The sequence below is a fragment of the Lygodium microphyllum genome, chromosome 9 (assembly GCF_053477565.2).
Source record: "Lygodium microphyllum isolate KBCC chromosome 9, Lygodium_microphyllum_v1.1.10, whole genome shotgun sequence".
Lineage (NCBI taxonomy): Eukaryota > Viridiplantae > Streptophyta > Polypodiopsida > Schizaeales > Lygodiaceae > Lygodium > Lygodium microphyllum.
Window position 1 is genome coordinate 48,884,474 of NC_141143.1, and position 21,896 is coordinate 48,906,369.

Consider the following 21,896-nt stretch of genomic DNA (forward strand, 5'->3'; position numbering starts at 1 on the left):
AATTGGGTAAATTTCAGCCCAATCTGTGCATGTACATGAAAAGCCCCAAATGTGGGGGACAAAATGTCACAAATTCTCGCAATTTTTGAGATAGTTTTGCTTGTCCTGCATCAAATTCCCCAAATTTGGGAAAAGCCCCAAATTTTTGGATCACAGTTGTACAAATCTGGCCTTTTGTGCCTGGCGCACGAAACCCCGTCAAGGAAGGGGTAGAATTTGATTTTTCCTTTAAAAAAAAGGAACGTGAAAGGGGGGGTCTGTTGACCCATAAGACGGGTCGTCGAGTGAATGTCGCCCCATTTGAGGTGCACCGTTGAGTGGCGTTGTCGATGCCCGTTGGTCGCCGTTTGACGCCGTGCTGCCGTCTCCCGTCCGTAGTGTTCTTCGTTTGCAAGTTGCGCGCTACCCGCTGCCCGTTGCACCCCCGGTACCCCGCTGGTCCTGTCGCACACTCTCCTCATCGCTGGAGCTTGGCCCTATCGCCTGTGATAAGATGCTGCCTGATTCTGCTACAATTGTCGTTAGTCGCCTATCCGACTAGCAACACGATTGCTTCTCTTGCACACAAGCTTGCCTTTGACTTGTCTCGCCTATGTGCTTGGGAATTGGAATTGTTGCCTTGGCAATTGCCTCCTCACCGAGCTCAAGCTCGACGTTTCGAGAAGTGTGCAGAACTTGATGGCTCTGATACTAGTTTGTAGTGACGGGTTGGGCACAGAGATCGCGATAGACAGTCATTACGCGCAGTGAGAGGCAGAGAGAGTGAGCCCGTTTGTAGGTACAATGAGGCACGAGGTCTTATTTCCAACATTTTCTACTTTCCAATAGATGATGAATGATTTGCTTCGTTCGTATCTGAGAAAGTGGATTCTCTCTTTCTTTGATGACATACTTATTTATAGTACGTTGTTAGGTGAGGTATAAACCATTTGGATATCATCTTATACATTTGAAGATGAGAACACTTGTTTGTAAAGCTATCCAAGTGTGAGTTTTGTCACATAGAGCTTTTGTATCTCATATACATAATCTCGGTTGATGGCATTTGAATTGATCCCAAAAATATTTGAGTAGTGCTTGATTGGTATATTTTGAGGACTCTAAGGCAAGTCAAACCTTTATTGGGTTTTATAGGTTTCTTTTGAAAGTTCATTGAGGATTATGCTTACATTACTAAAACTTTGATACCTTTGCTTAAGGGTATCTATAGCAAGGAGAAGCAGGTTAGTTTGCTGATTATTGCACTATTGAGCTTGATTAATGTTTTCAAACATTTAAAATGGTTGGTTACTCTTGCATTGATATTGCAGATTATTTATCCAAATAAATATGAGTGATGGTACTAGAGGTGTTATTCTTTATTAAGATGTTTGAGCTACTGTGTTTAAGAGTCATAAGCTCATGGATGCCTAAATATGTTACACAAGTTAGGAGGAGGATTTATTGCTAGTTATCCATGCATTTAAAATTTAGTGGTATTATTTATAAGTGGCACCTAATTCATTAGTTGGATTGACCGCTATTCATTGAAGTACCTTTGAGATTAGCCTGATCTTCGTGGTGGTAAGGCAAGATGGGTGGAGCCTATGCAAGAGTTGGGAGTTTAAGACTCCTTACCAGAAGGGCATAACTAATGTGGTTGCCGATACTCTTAATTGGATCTTTGTCTTTCTCTAAATTTTTGATTGATTTCTATCTCTCTCAATGGTGTTGCCAAAACGATTCTCATTTTGATAGGAATTGGCAATTTGTTCAATATAAACATAGTAGACATAGAAGCTTAAGCGGTTTGGACATGTAAAAGTTGGCTATTAAGAGAAAGACAATAAAAAAGTATTTCATTTGGGAAGGGTTACTATTCAAACAAGGCAAACTATGTGTGCTCGATGATGAGAATATCAGCAAAAAGATTTTGTACGAGTGCCATGATGTGTTGAGTCCAAGGCTCTTGTAGCATATATTGGACTTTGGCCTTGGTTGCACACTATTTTTATTGGTTGTACATAAAGACTAGATCTTGGTAAAATAGATGCCTTCTATTGCACACAATGCCTTCGATCTCACGCTCACCTTCTTGAAGTATGAGAGGATAGTGAATTTGGTGATGAGGAAGGTGGCATTGTCAAAGGAGGTGGTGGTGGTGTGGCCTTTGAATGCTAGCCAATGATGAATGACATATCCAACATGACCATGAAGGTGAAATTAAGCACAAACATGCTACTAAAGGGCATGGCCTCTACTAGTCTTACATGCGCAAGTGCCTTCAATGCCATTTTTATTAAGTTGAACAACACAAATAAGCAAGGATGTTACATCCTTTACAAATTCTTGATAAGAAGTGGTGTAGCATTTTTATGTTTTTGTAGTAGGATTACCTTGTACATATTGAGGTCATGATGCAATTTGGGTCGTGGTTGATTAATTGACAAAAATGGCTTGTTTCATTCCAAAAAAGACGACCGTTTAAAGCCACGATTTGGCTAGTCTCTTTCTTGAGCATTGTATAAATTTTATGGTTTGGCTGATGAGATAGTCAGTGATTGTTTTTTATTGTTTATTGGTCATTTTTGGTAAATGTTCTTCCAAAGGTTTGAGACCCAATTGTCCATGTTGTCTTGACAAGATCATAAAACTGTTGGACAAACCAAGAGAACAAATCAAACTATGGAGGATATGCTACATGCATATGTCTCTTGTAGGCAATCTAATCGGGAGCATTATCTTTCTCAAATTGAGTTTGCTTACAATAGTGTTGAGCATTCGGCTATAGCCTATTGGGCATCGCGTGTTTATGCTAATGTATGGTTATGAGCTGAAACCACCAATTACTGTTGAGCTCAAGGGGATAAAAATGTAGTCCATGGAGGACTCTTTTGCATGATATGCAAGAAATGTTGATAATTCCGAGGGAAAGCATTAAGACGGCCTAGGAATGTGCTATGCTGCATGCTAACCAAAATCATACTCCCTGAGAGCTCTAGGAGGCCATGTTGGTTTGCCTTACCCAAAGGACTCTAATTCAATAACTATTGGTAATACAAAGTGCTACAAGTTCTTCGAGGTATGTGGTCCTTGTGAGATTACCCAGAAGATAAGCAGCATGTCCTATGAGCTTGATTTACCTTTGGACATCTGAGTCTGGTGTTCCATGTGAGTCGTATGAAAGAACGATTGGGGTGAGGTGAACTAAAAGTGAGGGACAATGGCTTGATTGGGGTTTTGGCAACTATTTCTCGAGGGGGTATCAGCTATCAGCCTTGTACTGGTAAGCCAACATTAGAGTGATTATTGGTGGTCGGACGGGAGAGGATTTTTCACTGGAGAGGGCAGACAGGCTGGGTTGAGCTGGGCAGCAGATCATTGTTGAAATGTACAACAAGTTATGATAGAGCTATATAGGCAATGTTGAGTTGTAATTCAATTCATTGAATTTGGATGAAGTTTAAGAATGGTATGCAAAAGTTAGAGTAGCCTGATTTCTAGTCTGTCTGAGTTGCAGGTTTAATATGCGACAAGGATTTGACTCTAGGTGATCTTATGGGTGTTTTGAACGAGTTTTTCAAACATCGAGGTAAGATCATCATGTGGCATATGCTGTTGGCTTATCTCTCTTGTTGATTATTTGTATCATTTATTGTCAGGTATTACAAATCTCAGGTTCAAGCCAGCATACAATCCTTATACAGAACCTAGCATGGAGATATTTAGGTTTTTGTCAACATACAACCCTCCTCCAACCATCTGAACTCCTTTGATGTTCTTTTTTTTTAATGGGGGGGCCTATCAGTTTGTATTATGCAGGTAGGCTTCACTCACTTTGGTGAAGCAGATTGAGCCTTATTGATGTTGTTTAATGCAGTTACCATGATCTGCTGAAGAAATGGGTAGAGGTGGGGAATTCTGGGATGTTTCGACCTGAGATGTTACTCCCAATGGGTTTACCTGAAGATGTATTAGTGATTGCTTGGGGTTTATCACTAGAAAGGTACACTTTTCAGTGTGATGTACACGGGGGATTCACTAGTAATAATAAGGAGACGTCACTTGCATGCAAGAAATATATGAAAATACCCCTTATCTACCCCCTATTTATGGGACCTTACCTTATAAAATGTACATTCCTTCCCTTAAATAACCCCCCTCCCTTACACTCACGTGGTACCATACGGTAAACCCTAGTGGACCTCCCGGGGTGATGTATTTGTTTTGTCAAGATTTCTAGGATTTGAAAGCTCAACAAGTTTCATGGTAATGATTAGCGAACTAATCTATCCCACTGGATAATATTGTTAATATACCTAAGGCCCTATGTATGGAAGCAAGTGCTTGCTTAGTTTTGTGAACATGGATGTGGTTTCTGTCTTTTGTTGTTATGACCTAGTATATGGTATTGTTGTGTCTCTTACTTTTCTAGCTTATTAGTTGGAAGGTGAGACTGTGATATCACCTATATCCAAATTATAGGTAGTGCTAGGCTGCTGTAACTCATAATGTTAAATCCAGTGCTATGTGTAGTACCTTTCCCCAGTCCATCCCCTATTCAAATAGTCTCTGTATGTTAACAGTTATAAATATTGTGCTCTGTCCAATGTAGGTATTGTGGGACACACTAGCCTTTGGCTCTAGGAGGATGGCACCACACCATGAGAGGCTTTTAATAATAATTGATGACCTAACCTGCTGTCTGGCAAACCTGTTAACCAGCCGTAGACCGACTCATGTATGTAGTGCTCAATTCCTTGCCGAGGGCGTCTCCCACTCTGAGCCCAGTACACACGCACAACCATTTAAGTTTAGTATTCTTCTTTCAGTTCTTGTTTCATACCTACTCTGTTTTCCTGAACCATAAAGTTGCAACTCTGGTGATTGTGCATAGAATGACATTGACAAAGGGAGTTTTCGTATACCAGATTGCATAAGCTGAACTATTTCACAGTCTCTGCATTTGTGAAGACTTTGATGTATGACTGCCTATTCTGCTTTCTAGGCCAACGATGATCCTTTATGGAATTGACAACATCCGTGATCTATTTGGACACAAGGTTAGCTGTTCTACTAATTCTAATTGATCAGAGAATACTCGGACATCCACAATTAACTAATACTTACGAACTTTTTTATTTCGTAGGTGGACTTGAAGTTAATAAAGTCTAATCCAATCTCTCGCCTTGGATTGCATCTGTAGAAGGCAATGACAATGGTACGTCCATCATTGGTAGTGACAGGTGGATCAGCATTCTCCTGAGATGAGCGTAGTTTTAACCCTTCAGTTACCCTCCTCTGATATCCTCTCATTGTACAGGGGTTCCGTAACACAGAGCCATACTTGGCTTGGTGCCTTATCCAATCAAGGAAAATGAGATTGATCCTGTACCGGTTAGTGCCAAATTGCTTAATGCTATCTACTGATAACACAATTTTGTACTCCTGCTAGATTGCATAGTCAATGCAGCTTTAGTAACAGTTTTATCACACAATTTTACTAACAGTTGCAAAGAACTGTGAGACTCAGGCCTGTAACAGTCTAATTTGGGCCTTTATTCTTTTTTGTGTTCATGGAAGAAATTGATTGTTCGAAATATTTACTTCCATGTCTTGTTTTGGACAGAGATTGATCAATGTGCCATTGTCAATCTTAACTGCTCTTTTGTGTCCCTTTTCATCATGCTTCGTTGTGGTTCCAAGTTTATCTAAACAGTGTCTATAAAACTGAATTATATTCTTGGAGTGCATTGAATATTTGACAAATGGGGGGTATGGAGTGTTTGTTTGGCCATATGTATAGTTTGGTGGAACGCTGGACAGAGGTGCAATTTCTCCACTGGCAGACTCTGCATGTGTGAAGTAGAAATACAATTGTTCTTGGTGAATAATTTGAAGTATTTGATGCATCTATATCACATTATTATTTTTGTTGTGTGACGGAGCTTTTCCGCCCCCTCATAAGTGTGGCTCTTATAGGATTCTCTCTCTCTCTCTCTCTCTCTCTCTCTCTCTCTCTCTCTCCACACACACACACACACACACATGAAGGCATGTGTGCAGAAGGCGTGCGATGGGTGTGAGATACAGTGGGTGTGTAGGTGGAAGGCGCACAGGGGGCGAGGCATGACTGGTGACTCTCTCTCTGTCACTCACATGCTTCATAGTTTTTGACCATAGTTGTTCCATTGTTGGGATACCATCAAATCCCTTGACTCGGTAGGCCAATGGCGCATGATTGGAGGTCAGAAGCTTTGCTCTAGTGTTGAGATTGTATTCAGTTGAGCATTATACCAAGAATGTCTTCAAATAGTGAGATGGGATTAAACTTTTGCTATGAGGAAACTAAAATACAATGTAGGGGGAGGAATTGAGGGAAGTGATGCATGACAACCTCGCTTCCATCACGAAGTAGCTTCACGGCATCTTGGTGCATGGCGGATAAGTAGGTGGAGGGTAGGTGGAAGTAGTGGTGAGAGAGGGAGATAGGGGGGTGGGGAAACCAAAATACAATGTATGGGAAGTGAGGGAAGTGCACGACATCTTTGCTTCCATCTTGAAGCTATTTTGTAGTAGCTTTGGCGAGTGGCCTAGCGTTTCTTGTGCACAAGGAATGCTAGTTGCATGTTATTGTCGCTACTGCTGGAGTATTCTACATGACAACACCTTTTAAAACATTTTCAAAAGTTTTACTTGTTTGTGATGTGAACATAGTTTAGAACTTCATGTATCTCTATGACATTGATGAGTCATCCAATGTTTGTCTTTCACCTTGTTTTTGGCTCTCATTACATTGATCCCTTAATTGTATCTTATGCTTCCTAAATGGGATCTTACATCATCTATAAAGTTAGAAACCTAATTTCATGTCTTAGTGAGATCTAATGTTTGGGTTCATATGCAAATGCACATAGCGAAAGGAAAATGAAGCCGTGGTGCAAAATAGCCATGCAATCAAGAAGTTGTATGAAAATACAAATAAGGTGGGGATATTAAAACTTCCATATGCTTTGACCTTAAACTTTTCATATTAGGAATATGGGGATTATAAAGCATCTAATTCTTTAGATTTGCTCAAGCTTGATGTATTATAATCTAATGTTTTAAGCTCCTTCCAGTGCACAAAGTGTAGTGATTTTGGTATAGTGCAATATGTCATTGCATTAAAGTGTCTCTCACCTCTTCTTATGTTTCCACATAATAATGCGCTTGAGTTATTGAAATACTTTTGCTTGTAGGAGTGATGAATTTCAAACATGAGTTGATAAATTAGAAAAAGTAGAGTTTGATATCATTGCATCAAACTATGTGGATATGATTATATTGTTACACACCATATGAGGAGTGCCAAGGTTTATATATATCCTTTAAAATTAATTTGTCTTTTGTATTTACCCAAATATAGCCTTGCATGTGTCAAACTAGCAAAATGATATTTGCATTGAGACTGTCACACACTTTTTGTGATATCCTATGTTGGCAAACACAATTAGCACCCAACAACATTGTGGTGTAGTGGATCAAGTGTGGATTGAATGCCAAGGGGGTGTAAGTTTGATCCTTGCGTCTTGCATCCCTTGAGGCACATTACAAATCCATTCATGTCCAAAACACAATTAGCACATGTTAGTTGGATAGTGAAAAATTATGAAAATTCAAAAATGCTTTAGTAATAATTTTGGTAAACCATGAGTTGCAACCATCTTATGGAAAAGTCTAGGATGTAGAAGTTGTGCAAGCTTTAGCACAGGGATGAAAATATGGACCAACATTAGTATGTTTATGAACATACATAATGAGATTTCATTCATTGTGTAATATCTATTAATATTGTTGTTATGTAGCTCTTTAAGAAGCCTCACCATGTTCTACAAACATAACATGGTTGAATCACAATCTATTACTATCATGAATAGATTGATAATGTGAACCTCACTCTTGGAATGAATGGATTATGTTAACAAATTCAAATTCGCAAATGTTGGATGAATGATGCCCCTTTTTGATCTAGTTTATTGATAAGTATTAGGGATTTTACACACTTTTTTTGGTTGATATTTCTAGTAGCTTTTCTCAAAAATTCCCCTTTAAAATGTTCTAAAAAATGGTTTGAGAAAACTCTTCTTGGAATATATAATAAGGTAGTAGTGTATAGGTACTAGATAAGGTTGTGATCATTTTTTAAAATCTTAAGGTTTTTTGATAGTTTAGCATATAGCATGGGTTTTAGGCAAAGCATGTAGCCATTAGTTGGGCACAAGGATGTCCAACTTCCATCTAGTTGGAACAAGGATGGCTTTGAGGATGTAGTTCTTAATTGGGACTCCAATGATATTGGCGTATATTTGGCTCTTCGTTGGTGCATCTCGAAGGAAGTCCTACTAGTGTTCATTTGTTTTGGGGTCTCTCTTGAGGTATGGGCAAATCTTCACCAAAAGTACAAACCTTCATTATCCATGTAGGCTATCACCATATATGGTCATATTTATAGCATCAAGTATGAACCTATGGATTCCATTGAGTCATTTTGAGGACTATCCAAGGCCAACTTCATAACATGGAGGCTACCCTTCATGATGCACACCCTATGTGTTGGTGCTTTTCAAGCTTCCTTTGGAGTCAGATTGTGCAGCCACTACCTTAAGTGCTCAAGCATCAATGGATCCAATGAGTAGGTTGATCATTTGGTTTTGGTCGTGTTGTTGCTAAGAGATGGATTGAACCAAAATTTAAGGCAAAATAGAAAAAAATCATTGTCTTATCATATTCTTTCTTCACATTACATTTATATTGCTGAAGCATGAGTCTCCACTTAGGCTATAAGAGAGGGTGCCATATCAAGTTGATGCTCCACATCTTTGAAATTTTGCAATTGCAGAGTAGTGACAAGAGAAGAAGTTGAAGTGATTATTTTGTGGTAAGAATTGGCATCTCTAGAAGGATTACAAGAACTTTGTGGTTTTTAGAAGGAAAGGGGAAGAGGTCAAGGTCGACTCCAAATTTAAATCATTCTCACACATGTTTGAGCTTTTGCAATTGCAAGGTCAACTTGGACTTTGCATGTTCAAACTTTTGCAATTGTAGAGAGGGGTGATAAGAAGAAAAAGTTGTTAATCAACAACAACAACAACAACAAAAACAAAAGTGACAAAAAGAGATTGAGCATGATGAAAGAAGAATGAATGTTTGAGAGACCCTATCACAAATGTTTTCTCATAAAATCTCAACACAAACTAGTAATGTAATTAATTTTGATGAGAGCCGAGCTCGCTCCCATGCAAATTGTATTATTTTTCAGGTAGAAAATTAGATGTCTCCATTCTTGGATATGTGATGAGGATTCAAACTTGTAATAGTAACATGTATAAGGACCAAGCCAAGAGCCAGAAAGGGAATAGAGTGCCCAACTAAAAGAGGGTAAACCCTAAAAAGGGTGCCCATGTATATAAGTGGAGAAAATAAATAGAAGCTCATTCTAGTGTGTGCTCAATTACGATTAAGTTCCCTATCTCTACTCTTCTTGCTTTGTGGTTCTAGCTTGTTGTTGAGAGAGTGTGTGCACCAACTTACAATTAAGTTCTCTATCTCTACTACTTGCTTTGTGGTTCTCGTTTGTTGTCGAGAGATAGAGTGGGAGAGGAAGTCAGTGCAATTCGAGAGTGTAAGGGATGAGAAATGAAGCACTTGATGATTCTATTGCCCTTTGCTTCTCTGCATCTTTCTTTCGATGGAAACTTGAGCTTGGAGAAGATTGGATGTTTAGACCAAGAGCTTGGAGATGGAGGTGGTGACGTGAGGATGGTGAGCCTACCATCTGTATCACAATGAGACCACAATGATTGACAAGTTTGAGGTGTGTGATGTGAGGATCGTGAGCCTACCATCTGTATCACAATGAGACCACAATGATCATCAAGCCTTGCTTGTTTGTGAGAATAGCTAATGGTTAGAAGAAGAGAAGGTGAGTGACTAGTTAGCCTTGGATGGTTTGAACTCATGAAACAATAGGAGCTCCACACTTGTCCCTTGGTTGTTGACTTGATAGTTTGATTTTGTTTTGCCAAGACCATGGAGTCAACCATCCAAAGTGCTCTCTTCCCTATTGGCTATAGGAATAGAAGGAGAGAAAGTTCTTTATAAATGATTTTTGAAGTAATAGTTCATTTAATTTTGAGTCTGATGCAAATCATGAGCATTGTTACAATAGATTAGAAAGAGAAAATTCTTTCATACACATCTTTGATGAAGATATTCAAGAAGAAGACAGAGTAGACTTGTGAGGTGGAAGAGAGAAGGAAAGGGGTTTCCTTAACTAGATAGTACCTTGTGGGTTGCATTCAACTGCAACTTATTTGAGTGCCGAGGAGGGCAATGCTAACATTCAAATTCACTTTAGGAACTAGCATTCGAATAATGCAAGCGCTTGAATGTAACCCACATTCAAATTAGTTTGGGGAGGAGAATAGAAAGAGAAGTTGCTTTGAGCATTCACAATATCCTATCATTTGAGAGGAGGATAGAAAGATGTAGGTGGAGAGATGGAACTCGAGAGTAGGAGAGGTAAAGAAAAGTGGAGAATTGGAGCAAATAGGAAGGAGAGACGGTATTGAGCAACACACACTCAACATCTTGGGACCATTGGACACACTCCTATTCTTTTAGGAGCTTCAAAAACACACCAAATCCTTGAGCTAGCTCTCACCTAGCCATTGCACATGGATCAAAACCTAATTGTAGTGAGCATTGCATAGCATACCACAAAGTATGATGGACACATGCATAAGCTCTAGATCTAGGAGTGCTTCTTCGTTCCTCAACCCACTACAACCCTCCACTTGTGAAATAATGAGCATGAGCATGGCAAGAGAGAGTGTTTGGAGAGAAGAATAGTAAAGCTTCACCCTCTTGGTCCCACACTCTCACTCTCTCACTCTCTTGCTCTCAAGCTCTCACTCTCACTCTCACTCTCACCCTCTCTCTCACTCACAAAGAAAGAAGGCAAGTGGACAAAGTTTGCACACACATGAATAGCTTGTTCTATTCATTCTCATATTTTTTATACACTTTTTAGGGTTAGGGTTTTCCCATTCCTCGGGGGCATCCAACCTACGTTCTGGGACAAAAGATCAGTCATATCGTATTATATGTTTTTCCTATGGTGAGAATGAAATAGAACCTTTGCGATTTTTCCTTGAGAGCATATGCTATCATTATAACTTGCACAGAATCATATTTGACTTTGGATTTTCATGATGAATTAATACAACGGTGTAACCACTTAATGATTTAATTGTGCAATCACTTCATGCACATTGCAAACAATTAATCCTTGATTTTTCATGGTATGATTCTAATATGAAAAATGTGCTCCTTTAGGCTCCTTGTTGCTTGCGGTCAACATTATCCCCCTCCTAGATTAGTGCTAGTCCCATGGCACTCTCCATCGTAGGTGGCATGCTTCAGCTTGCACTAAAGACATGGATGCTATTGATTGTTGTGTGATGTCCTTGGAGGAGTCCTTCAAACTATTGATGGTGACAAAATCTTCTTAGTGTAAGGCAAGTTGTGGTTAAAGTGGTGGTAGGTGATCTGGTTGCTGACATTGATGGTATTCTTGGGATTCTCTTGGTGGATTCCAATGGCGATTATTCTGTTGGTATGTTTCAATGGTGAATCAAAGGTTAGAAATGTTGGGTTCGATGGAAGAACTTAAAGAGAGGCTGATGCCACATTAATCCTTGGAATCTTTAGTACCTATTGCAATTGGAAAACTTCTCATGCAGTTTCTTCAAGGGGACAATGCTAGTCTTCATGTTGTGCATAGGACATATTTTTTTTGGCTTCGAAGATGGGTCACAAACCCGAAGTGTTGTCCTACACTTGAGGTCCCCAAAGCATGCATAGGTTATGGTGCATATATTATGTGAGTACATGCGAATTATGTATTACCTAGTTACAAGATAGTCATACGGTTCCTCATAGCTCTGTTGTTGATGAAGCACATAAGATAGATTGGAAACAAGTGTTGCTATTGAGGGAAAATGCACTTGAAGGAGGTCTTGAATACATCATTGATATTCTAGATAAGATGCGTCATAATTGAATAGCTTGAGAATAAAGGTCTTTTGTAGTTGTAGCTTCTAGTAGTGATTAAGGAGAATGGTTTCCTCTTTACTACTTTTTCATCTTACTTCCATTGCAGATTGTGATGACTTTGACATGAAGTAGAGAAAGAAAGCCACAAGTGACTCAAGGTGATAGGTCCTAACCATAGGCAAGGCATACTGCCTAGGTATGTCTTGCCCTTGATGTGCCCTTTGTAAGTGTGGGGGGAATGACAAAAAGGATTAGGGGATTAGGGATGGCCCTCCTAATTGAGGCCACTAAATGTGCCTAATTTGAGAACCCCTAGAACACCATATTGGGGAATATGGGAATTTCCCATAAGTTTGGGACACGTGGTCAAATCTTTGGATTTGTCATAACTTGAACACTATAACTCCAAATCGAGCGCTCTGTAGCTCAATAGATTCGATTTTTCAAGTGCTTTCCAATGATTGGTTACTTCATATGGTTTTGAGAAACTTATGGGCATGTTATCCGGGTGCCACCTTTTTAGTATTAAAAAATGGGAATTGGGAGATTCCCAAACTTACTAATATTGTGTTCCAGGTGCAATGGAGTGATCATGCATGTATTTTTTTAAAATTATTTTACTTTTTTTCTTTTTTTTGTTTTGAATAATACAAGAGCGCTGTACAATGAGGCTTTCAATCTTACAGGAGAGATTAGAGGGATGGCGAAGATTTGGAAGGTTGAGAAGGATTACTCATTGAGTAAGAGGTGCTGGATTCTTAAGCTTTGATTCGATGTTGTGAAGAACTTATTGTTAATGAAGAGTTTGAAGGTTAGGAGATGATTGAACACCTTGGTAGCCATTGCGTGAAAATAATTTGAAGTTTGGGAGATGGTTGAGCTTGAGGTGGTAGACAAGGTTTGAATTTGGCTCCTTGATGTCAAATTTCTTCTTGCATTCCTTTGGAGTTTGTAGAGAATCCTACACATCCATGTCTTTATTCTTTCTTGTATCCATGAGCTCTTTCATAGCTTGTTGACGTGCCGCTTCTTTGTTGTTGCCTTAAGCATATCATTTGCCACTCTTTTTTTTACATTCACTTGAGAAAACTTTAGAGTATATGTAGTCAAGTTCAACGAAGATTTAAAAAATTTGAGAATTATTGCTTATATTACTTACCAGTTCATGTTGTTAATAGTAAGTTGCTTTTGCTTGCTCCCTCTTCCCTACACGAAAAAAATGTTACAAAGCTTTTGAGTGTTACCAAGATACTAATAGTGTGATGTGCAATTAATTTTTATTTTTTTAAAATAAATATAAATTATAATATACAAGTGTTGTGGATTATGATACAGGGTTACTTTGCCAAGGTGTGAGCTATGGATAGAAGTTAGGATTGTACTGGTGTGTAGTGTATGTGTGAAGAAGTTGTGGTAATTTTGCAATTAGAGTTAGATGTAATGCAGCATCAAGTACCACACCTCCTTGATTTAATCTACTTGCAACTTGGAGCTCTTCTTCTATGAGGATTTCATTGAGAAAAAGGGAAGGTCCATTAAGAGTGGTTGAGCTAGTGTGACTCCTCGTACAATGGCAAGTACTCTAAGGGAAGCCAGAGCTACGTGCGTTGCGTTGATTTGAATTTCCATACAGAAGAGAATGTAATATTTTTGCTGAAAATATTACGAGGCCGTATGAAGTCCCGGGCTAATGATAATGCCGGCATTTTGGTCACAGACGGTGCGAACTTTAACACGATGTATCATGATCTCCATTGGCAGAATCGAGACTATAGTCTAATGAAACCCGCATATCTTCATGAGAACCTCCTCTTGGGAGGAGGTCAAGAGGATAATATTAGAGTTAATGCAAATTTTTTTAATCCTCTTCCCCCCAACCGAAGCGTTGCTGAGGGAAGAGGATGGTGCTAAAATGGGAGAGTGTCGAGGTGGAGGGGAGAGACTACATGCGGCCACCACCTGGGGGAAAGGGAGGCGTTACCCCCTTCCTATAAATACCCCCTCTAAGGGGTGAGAAGAAAGGAGTCGTGGAGAAGCAAAGAGTGTCGTGAGGCTGCCGTAGACCATTGTGGAGGGAGGAGGATCGACGCCGCCAGGCCGTGTGAAAGAGAGAAGAAATTCTGCTTCAACCCGCTGCCAATTTAATAGTGGAAAAGGAGGAGGGGACGTTGCAGTCGCCAGGACAAGGGAGGAAAACAATAACGTGAAGATACCGTTGTGAGGTTGAAGGGGGGGAGTTGTGGAGGAGCGTAATGCTACTGGTCGTGAGGGAGGGGAGCTGGGTAGTCAAAAGACTGTCAGAGAGGAGGAATAGCAGAGGAAATCTTTACGTGAGGAGGGAGGTGAGAAGTACGCCAGCCGTCACCGCCTGAAGTCGAGTACACTGCCAAGGTCTCCATTTGCTGCCGCCTGAAGCCGAGGATCCCACCAGCAGCCAAATCGATGGCTTCCTCTTCGTCCACATGGATAGGTGTCACCCATAGAAGCTTCCAAGAAGCTTCTTGGGAAGCTTCTAAGGGGGGGGCCTCCTTAAGGCCCTTTCCCTTGCGTTCTTACACAAGGGGATTTTTACCCCGGGAAATTAAGCTTTTCCCTTGCTTTTTCCCCTCGAGAATTTAGCCTTTTCATTGAAATCCTTCCCACACAAGTCCATATTTTATCCCCTAGAATTTAAGCTCCATTGCCCCCCAAAACCCACCTTAGGTTAGGTTTTAAAGAACCTTCCCGTGGGAAATCCCCACTCAAGTTCATATTTACTTACGGGCTCTTAAAACCCTTCCTATTTCCCTTCTCAAGCGGTCTCTTATACCCTAAGAATTAGGCTTTTCTCCCCCTTGCATCCCCGGGAATTAAACCCTTTCGGCCTTGGTTTCCCAAAAAGTCAACTAGCTCGGTTTTTTTTTTTAAAAGCCCTTTTCATAGCATTTCCACAAGGCTATTTAACCCCCGTATCCTTTTAAATCCTTCCCTTGCATTCCACAAAGCCATTTTTAACCCCTTTCGTGGATTTTTTCCCCCACACAAGTTCTTTAAAGGCTCCCATGGCATTCCCACTCAAGCCATATTAGCAAGTTTTAAACCCTCTTCTCATTGGTTCTATTGAATCTTCCCCAAGTTTTTCTAACCAAATTAAAAGGCCCTTCCCTTTTGAACCCTCCGAAAGCCCAAAGTTCTTTCCCCTCATAAGCTTCAAGAAGGAAGCCTATAAGGTCTTCCAAAGCCCAATTCCACAAGACGAGGCATCGGTCAAGGAAGCCAAATCTCAAAAGGAATTGTGCATGCGAGGGAGATGGGCCAAGATCATAAGTCTGCGGCCAAGGCAAGAAGGTTGAATTCGCAATGGCCCCTAAAAAGGCACAAGGTGCAACCGCAGGAGGATCATCTCCTAACATCCATGTGGACATTTCACCACAAGTCCAAGTTTTCTTCCTATTTTTGATTTACGTCATAATATTGTAATTATGCATGGTTAATTCATGAAAGTAAGATGCACTTTTACGATTGAAAAACATTGGCTATCTTAGGGGAAATAACTCAAAATTGATGAATTGGTCATTTGTATTTCTCAAAGAAACAAACGAAAGAAGGACATAAGACATCTATATATTCTTAACAAATTGTTCTTTACATTACAAAGTAACGATTTTAGATCAACTAATGACCATTATCTCAAAGTCGAAATTATTGTAGTACACTTCGATTATTCATGGAAAGATAAAATCACATGTTGCATTATTAGACATCTCTTTCTTTGCAAGGATTCATTAAAGAATATTGCTAACAACCGTAGGAAATTGCGAGGCATGGAAATGATTCTAGGGCTACATGAAGTAGATTAAAAATCTAGTTAGTTGGCATAAATCTCAATCAATTACGTAAGTAGTTACGAAAGTTTGTGTAATGCTCATTTAGCATACGAATAATACATTCAAAAATGAAATTAGGAAAAGGTTGCATGGTTCATTTTAACATAATCCCCAAAAGCCTAACAGCATGAATCATGAATGCATGTTTTAGAAGGATCAATGAAAATTATGCTGTAACTTAACCTACGCTTTGATCTTAACCAGGAAAGTTAGGGTTGGTAAATCTAATCATACGTAGGCAATGAATCATGTGATTACGAGAATGGTATCGTAAATATCTTCAAGAATAAACAAGTAAATTGGTTTACTCTAAACACCTAAACCGCGAGGGACTCGCTTAGGAATGGTTAAATCAATGCAACATATCCCAAGTGCTAACTAGGATTTAGCACGTTGAGGACGTGACCTAGTCGCTTTTATTGCCAAGCTGAAACTCTCATACCCTAAAGACCTGCCCACATTCACGAAATGTAGCGACAATAGGACATACTTGCAAGAAACGATCTAGGGTTTTTACCCTAAGGATCGCTCACTAAAAGGATGAAACTCGGTTTGAATTGGAACCCTAGGACCGACAATGTCGGCCTAGTGCAATCAGGAATGGATTGGATATGAAGACACCCTAACCCTAATTCCTATTAATCATGATTTCCTGATTAGAAGACGCCATTCGATGGGTAAAATAGTCCCATGGATTAGATGCGACACGTGCAACGAGTTGCAGAGTTGCATGATCTTGTGGGTTGACCACAAGGGAATGGCCAATTCCTCGAAATGAGATTCGTAGATTCTTGCGCAAGTTTATCTTGCAAGAGGATGAGTGGTCATCCTGATAGAGCACCTTTCTTGGGAAAGGTGACCAAGATAAGTGGATTAGATAATTGCTTGGAAGCAAAAGACCAATCAGTAATTTGGAATAACATATTTACTGCTAATAGAACTTAAGGTATTGGTTAAGTTGGGTTAATAGGGTACGGCCCTAACCCAAGGACATAAGGGTTGACAAACAAACCCTTGGGGATCTTGCCAAGTCACAATTGATCTCGGATCAAGTGTTGGATGCATTCGGAGAGAAGGATTCACTCCTTAGCAGTTGGCCAAATAAACAACCACTAGAATTGATTGTGCTTGTAACAGTTTAGAAAGCATTGTTTGCATTGTTTGCTCAAGGAACTAAAGGATGAAAAGATATCTAATGCTTCAGGTTGAAGGCCTGAAGGGAGAGGCAGCTTCAGTTACCCCTGACTGCCTGCCTGACCCTAACCAAGGGTGTTGTTGACCGTGCCGGGAACGTGGACCGAACCCACCGCGAGAGGTCTCTCCGTTGAGCGCTACTTGGAGCAGGAGGACGCTTGGGTGCCAAGGGGGCTCTAGTCATAAATCCCTTGCCTTCCGGGTCCTACACAAGAGGCTAACATGACTCGAGATTGGATCGCGAGGCCCGCATACTAGTCTACGGCAGAATCTTGGATTAGTGATCCCTGTGGATTGTTGGATAGCCTTCGGGCGGATGGTGGATAAGCCTACGGGCTGGAGTTTATGTATTTCAAAGATAAATATGATAACCTGTTAAAAAGGAACTTGTTTGACATTGCTTTTCTATGTCAAGTGATATGATTACGTGAAGGAACCTGTGCCTAACAGGTTAATTAAGGAAGTTGATCCAACTAAAATGTGCTAGGTAATTAAATAACTAAAACAAACCTCAGGAAAGTGCGATGGATGTGGGCATAGATCCGTCCTACGGATGGGTGATCTCGGTTGGCTGGGAACTTTTCTCAAAACACGAGGAACAGCAGGATGAGCGCCAAAGGACATGAACAACAAAAGCGTTGACTTAGAGTTATGACTTAACCCAATTTATGCTGTTTTAGGGGAACGGAATGGGACTATGTCTTATGGTAGAGAGGGTCGTTTCCCATTCTCCTTGAACCAAGTGCAGCGCGAATCCGCTTCGGACCTGGCGTTTCTACGTAAAGTAGTTTGCTTGGGTCCGATGCTAGTTGCTGTTAGGAAATGACCAATCAGGAAAACCCTAATTCAGGTTGATCCTAAGTGGGAACGGACGGAATACTTCCGCTACATGGCAGACGCATAAAGCCCTAGATCGCAAACCCCGTAACATTCCATGGGAGTGCGGGACGGAGCTTTCTAGACATCCTTTCCAATGGACTGCTAAGACGTGTCCTGGATGATTCTAGTGGACACGTTACACATTTCCATTCTCTCCTTTCTGTTCTAGTGTTAATATTTCCTCAATGGTTTGGGGGACAAAATGCATTACGGAATGTGGGGACCAAACGATGTTCCTCAACTTCCTCAGCAAGGATGAGTCTTAGAAGGTTCTTTGGGTGGTCACCATAATTCTCCTTGAGGTGTTCATGCTCTCCCCAAAATAGTGTCTATAATAAGAATTCCTTAAATTCCTCAAGTAGGATTCCAACATCGAATTAGACATATATATGAGCAAGGAACATGATTTTATCACTCAATTACTTAAGGCAAGGAGTCATTGTTTGATTTTCATTTTGGGAAATTTCAGCTGCAATGTCGTTTTGTTCTCTTAGCTTTGCATGTTAGGTTTGAACTGAGCTAGAGGCTTTGGTCAGGTTGAGATGACTTGAGAGGTACTAACTCACTTGGGCTCATTGGTTTTATGCAAGGATCACTCTTTTCTAAGGCATTAGGAGTATGCTCCTTAGCAGAGTTAGTGGATTTAGTCGTAGTTGGGAAGTGCAACTGTTGTGCTTCCACATCTTGATGGGAAGTAGTAATTATTGAGTCAATGGGTTTGGTATTGGTAGTAGTTGAAGGCAATTTCCATTTTAGATCTTGGGTTTGTTTGGTAATATTTTTGGATTTAAGGAGTTTGTGTGTATATCTAGTTCCTTGTGGATGTGCCCTTAAGGATTGTGGTTTGTCCCAATTAGAGTCTCTAGTAAGGGTTTCTTCAGGAGGTGTAGATTTTTGGCCTAGGTATCTAGGATTATTGCTCTCTACTCCTCTATCATTGTGAGGGAAAGTTGTGAGTAATTCACTCTGCCTTGCATTCTTAGACAAAGGATTGGGTTGTGTTAGGGTAAAATTAGAAGATAGATTAGGTTTTGTATTGCACATCCATGGATCAAACCACTTGAAGAAGTCAGGGTTATATTGAAGTGAAGCATAGCCATCCAGAATTGTCGATTCTTGGTTAAGGCAAAATACATATGCATTGATATCAAGTACTATGCTTCCTAATTCTAGTCTCCTAGCCACATGTAGATCTTCCTCTACAAGGAATTTATCGTACAAGGGATATTGTTGGATAGTGGATGAAATCTTGATATCATGGATAGTTGATAACACTCATAGGGTTGTAGGGGCGACATATGTGGGGTCATGTATAGAGGTGCATAGAGCTTTCCTTTGCTCGGCTATTGCCATTAGTTGGTGGCAAATTTTAGTTGTCGAATTGTAGTGAGAATGCCATTTGTACTCCAAGGTACATTGTCCTTTCCCTTTCCATTCTATTACCTTGAATTTTTATTTGTTTGTCTCACGAAGGATGGTGTGGAAAGAGAAAATTAAATGTAACTCTCTAGTTATGGCTTTTCGCATACCTTTCATGACTTCTTCTTAGCAATGGATGGATAACATGAGTAGTTGTGATGTTGCTCGTTCCATGTCAATGGCTTTTCTAAAATCTTCATGTGCTCGGTCATCAATTTTCCAATGTTGTTGTAGATATAGCTTGTATAAGCGATGTCAGCTTATTATCTACTTAGACTAAACACTTCATTGTTGGCTCATTAGTTTGTTGTGCTATCTTGTTATCCATCTCCTCAAGAGTTTTCTTCTTGTGCTTAGGCTTTAGGTGTGTTGAGGGTACTAGATGTGATGAGAACAATTTTTGAAGCATCACTTCTAAGAATGGACTGATAAGGGTTTGTTCCTCTATGGATGTGGCCACTGTTGTCATGGCCAAAGGCTGTGAGTTTGGAGATCCCCATTTGGAAGTAGTAGTAGTATAGTCAAAGGATTCGCTACTTTTTTTGCCGAGGTTGATTGCTTGGTTAAATCCTTAAATTGAGAGAGTGATAGTATCTTTAGTTGCACCTTGTGTATTTACTTTCTTAGACCGAGTAGGTGAACTAGGCTGTTGTTGCCATACCTCTTGTTTTCTGCTTAGGTGAAGAGTATTTAGGAGACTTGGGACTCTTAAGAGGGTTAGTTGGTGCCTCTTGTGGGTGGTTGATCATTGCTTTGTGATGGTGCTCCTTTTTCCTCATTTGAGCATTCATATGCAGCTAGAGTAGTACCATTTTGGTCCCTCTTTTGCAGTTGTTGTTCCATGAGTTATTACCAACTTCTCTTTGGATTTGACAATTGCATCAAGCGGTTGTACTTCAATCATGTTTGGTTGATTTTCCCTTTTCTGATAGGTGAAGTTTGGCTTCTTGGTTTCTGATCGATTGGTTTTTGCCCTAGACCTTGACCTACATTTAGGTATTTTCCTTCATTTCCTTGCTCTGGGTGAATTCTAGGCTATGTGACTGATAGAGGTGGTGATGTAGGTGGTTTGGATAACCAAATCCATCGGTTTCTTGCGTAATATTCTTGAGCACATAGTAACAATTTCGGAACCCATCGTGGTGTTGTGCTAACTCCTTGTCAGCATTTATGGTGGTATCCCCATGGTCTTCATCTCTTTTTGCATAAAGGCTCTATTGCTAGAGCAGCATTGAGAGCTGCTGGGGAGCTGTTAGGTATGTTGACCTTCACACTAGGATTGGGAAATTGCATACTGATGGGAATCTGATTTTGTCATTGTTGCTTCAAGAGTTGTTTGAGAATTGTTTGACTCTCCTCCCTAGGATTTCTATTGAGCTCAGAGATTGGTTGCTTACCCTTGTCTTGAGTAGGTGGTAGGTTGCCATTGCTAAACATGATAATTATCTTGACACCGAGTAGGATCAAGTGTATTCGATGCACTTCATAGTCTACATTGCACTTAGTTACAATCTCCAGGGTTATTATTAGGATCTTGCATTATCTTAGGAGAGAGTATGGGGATCCCCCATATGGGTTGATTGTGGCATTGGTTGGCACAAATTTAGGTTGTCCTATGTAAGTCTAAACATCATGGGTGAGGATATTGTAATCAGCTCCATCAACAAATGATAGCATCAATGAAATGCTCTCTTTTCACAACTAATTTGACCCACAAATGCCTTGCAGCTCACTCAATCAGAATCTGTGTATTGGAAAGCCTTTGGCTTAGTAAGAATAGCCGTGTGTTCTCAAGATCTTGTAATTCAATAGTATGCAGGGACATTGTCTTTTTCTTTAGGGCTTTAGGTAAATGGGAGCTCTATGGTAAATTGGGTAAGCTGAAGGATATGACCAAGATTTCAGTTTTCATTAGGCCCTGAACCTCTATAAGTTGAGTGGATTTTTTTTTTGATTTAATACACATCTTTTTGCGTCTAAAAATGTGGATTTCAACAATATAAAACATTTTATGGCACATAGTAACTAATATGAATGTTGCTAAATTTCATGCATTTATAAGCTCAATTTGACTATGTTAGTCATTTTGTGCATGATTAAAATATAACATGGAAAATGATCAAGAAATTGCACATGTAGCTCCACCCATAATAAAGAAATGAATGATGTTTAACAAGGAAACATACTTTTCTAATGTCTCTAGTCTCTAATAATATAATAAAAGGTATAACCTTACCCAAAATCAAATTGAATGAAGTATAACCTTATCCAAAATCAAATTGAATGAAGTATAACCTTATCCAAAATCAAATTGAATGAATTATAACCTTACCTAAATATAAATTCAATCAAGTATAGCCTTACTTGGAGGAAAATCAAACATTTGACAAACATGCATGTCTCGAGTTGCCTTTATTTGTACCAAGGCTTATCACTGAGGCCAATCAACTTAATAATTGA

At 39.8% G+C, this 21,896-nt stretch overlaps 1 long non-coding RNA gene across 1 annotated transcript; it reads left to right on the forward strand.

The window, feature by feature from the left end:
* The first annotated feature begins 4,374 nt into the window (after positions 1–4,374).
* LOC148031009 (uncharacterized) lies at positions 4,375–5,587 on the forward strand. Its single transcript, XR_015691972.1, has 3 exons — positions 4,375–5,042; positions 5,129–5,200; positions 5,303–5,587. It is a non-coding gene; the product is annotated as an uncharacterized LOC148031009 (long non-coding RNA).
* Positions 5,588–21,896: the final 16,309 nt, after the last annotated feature.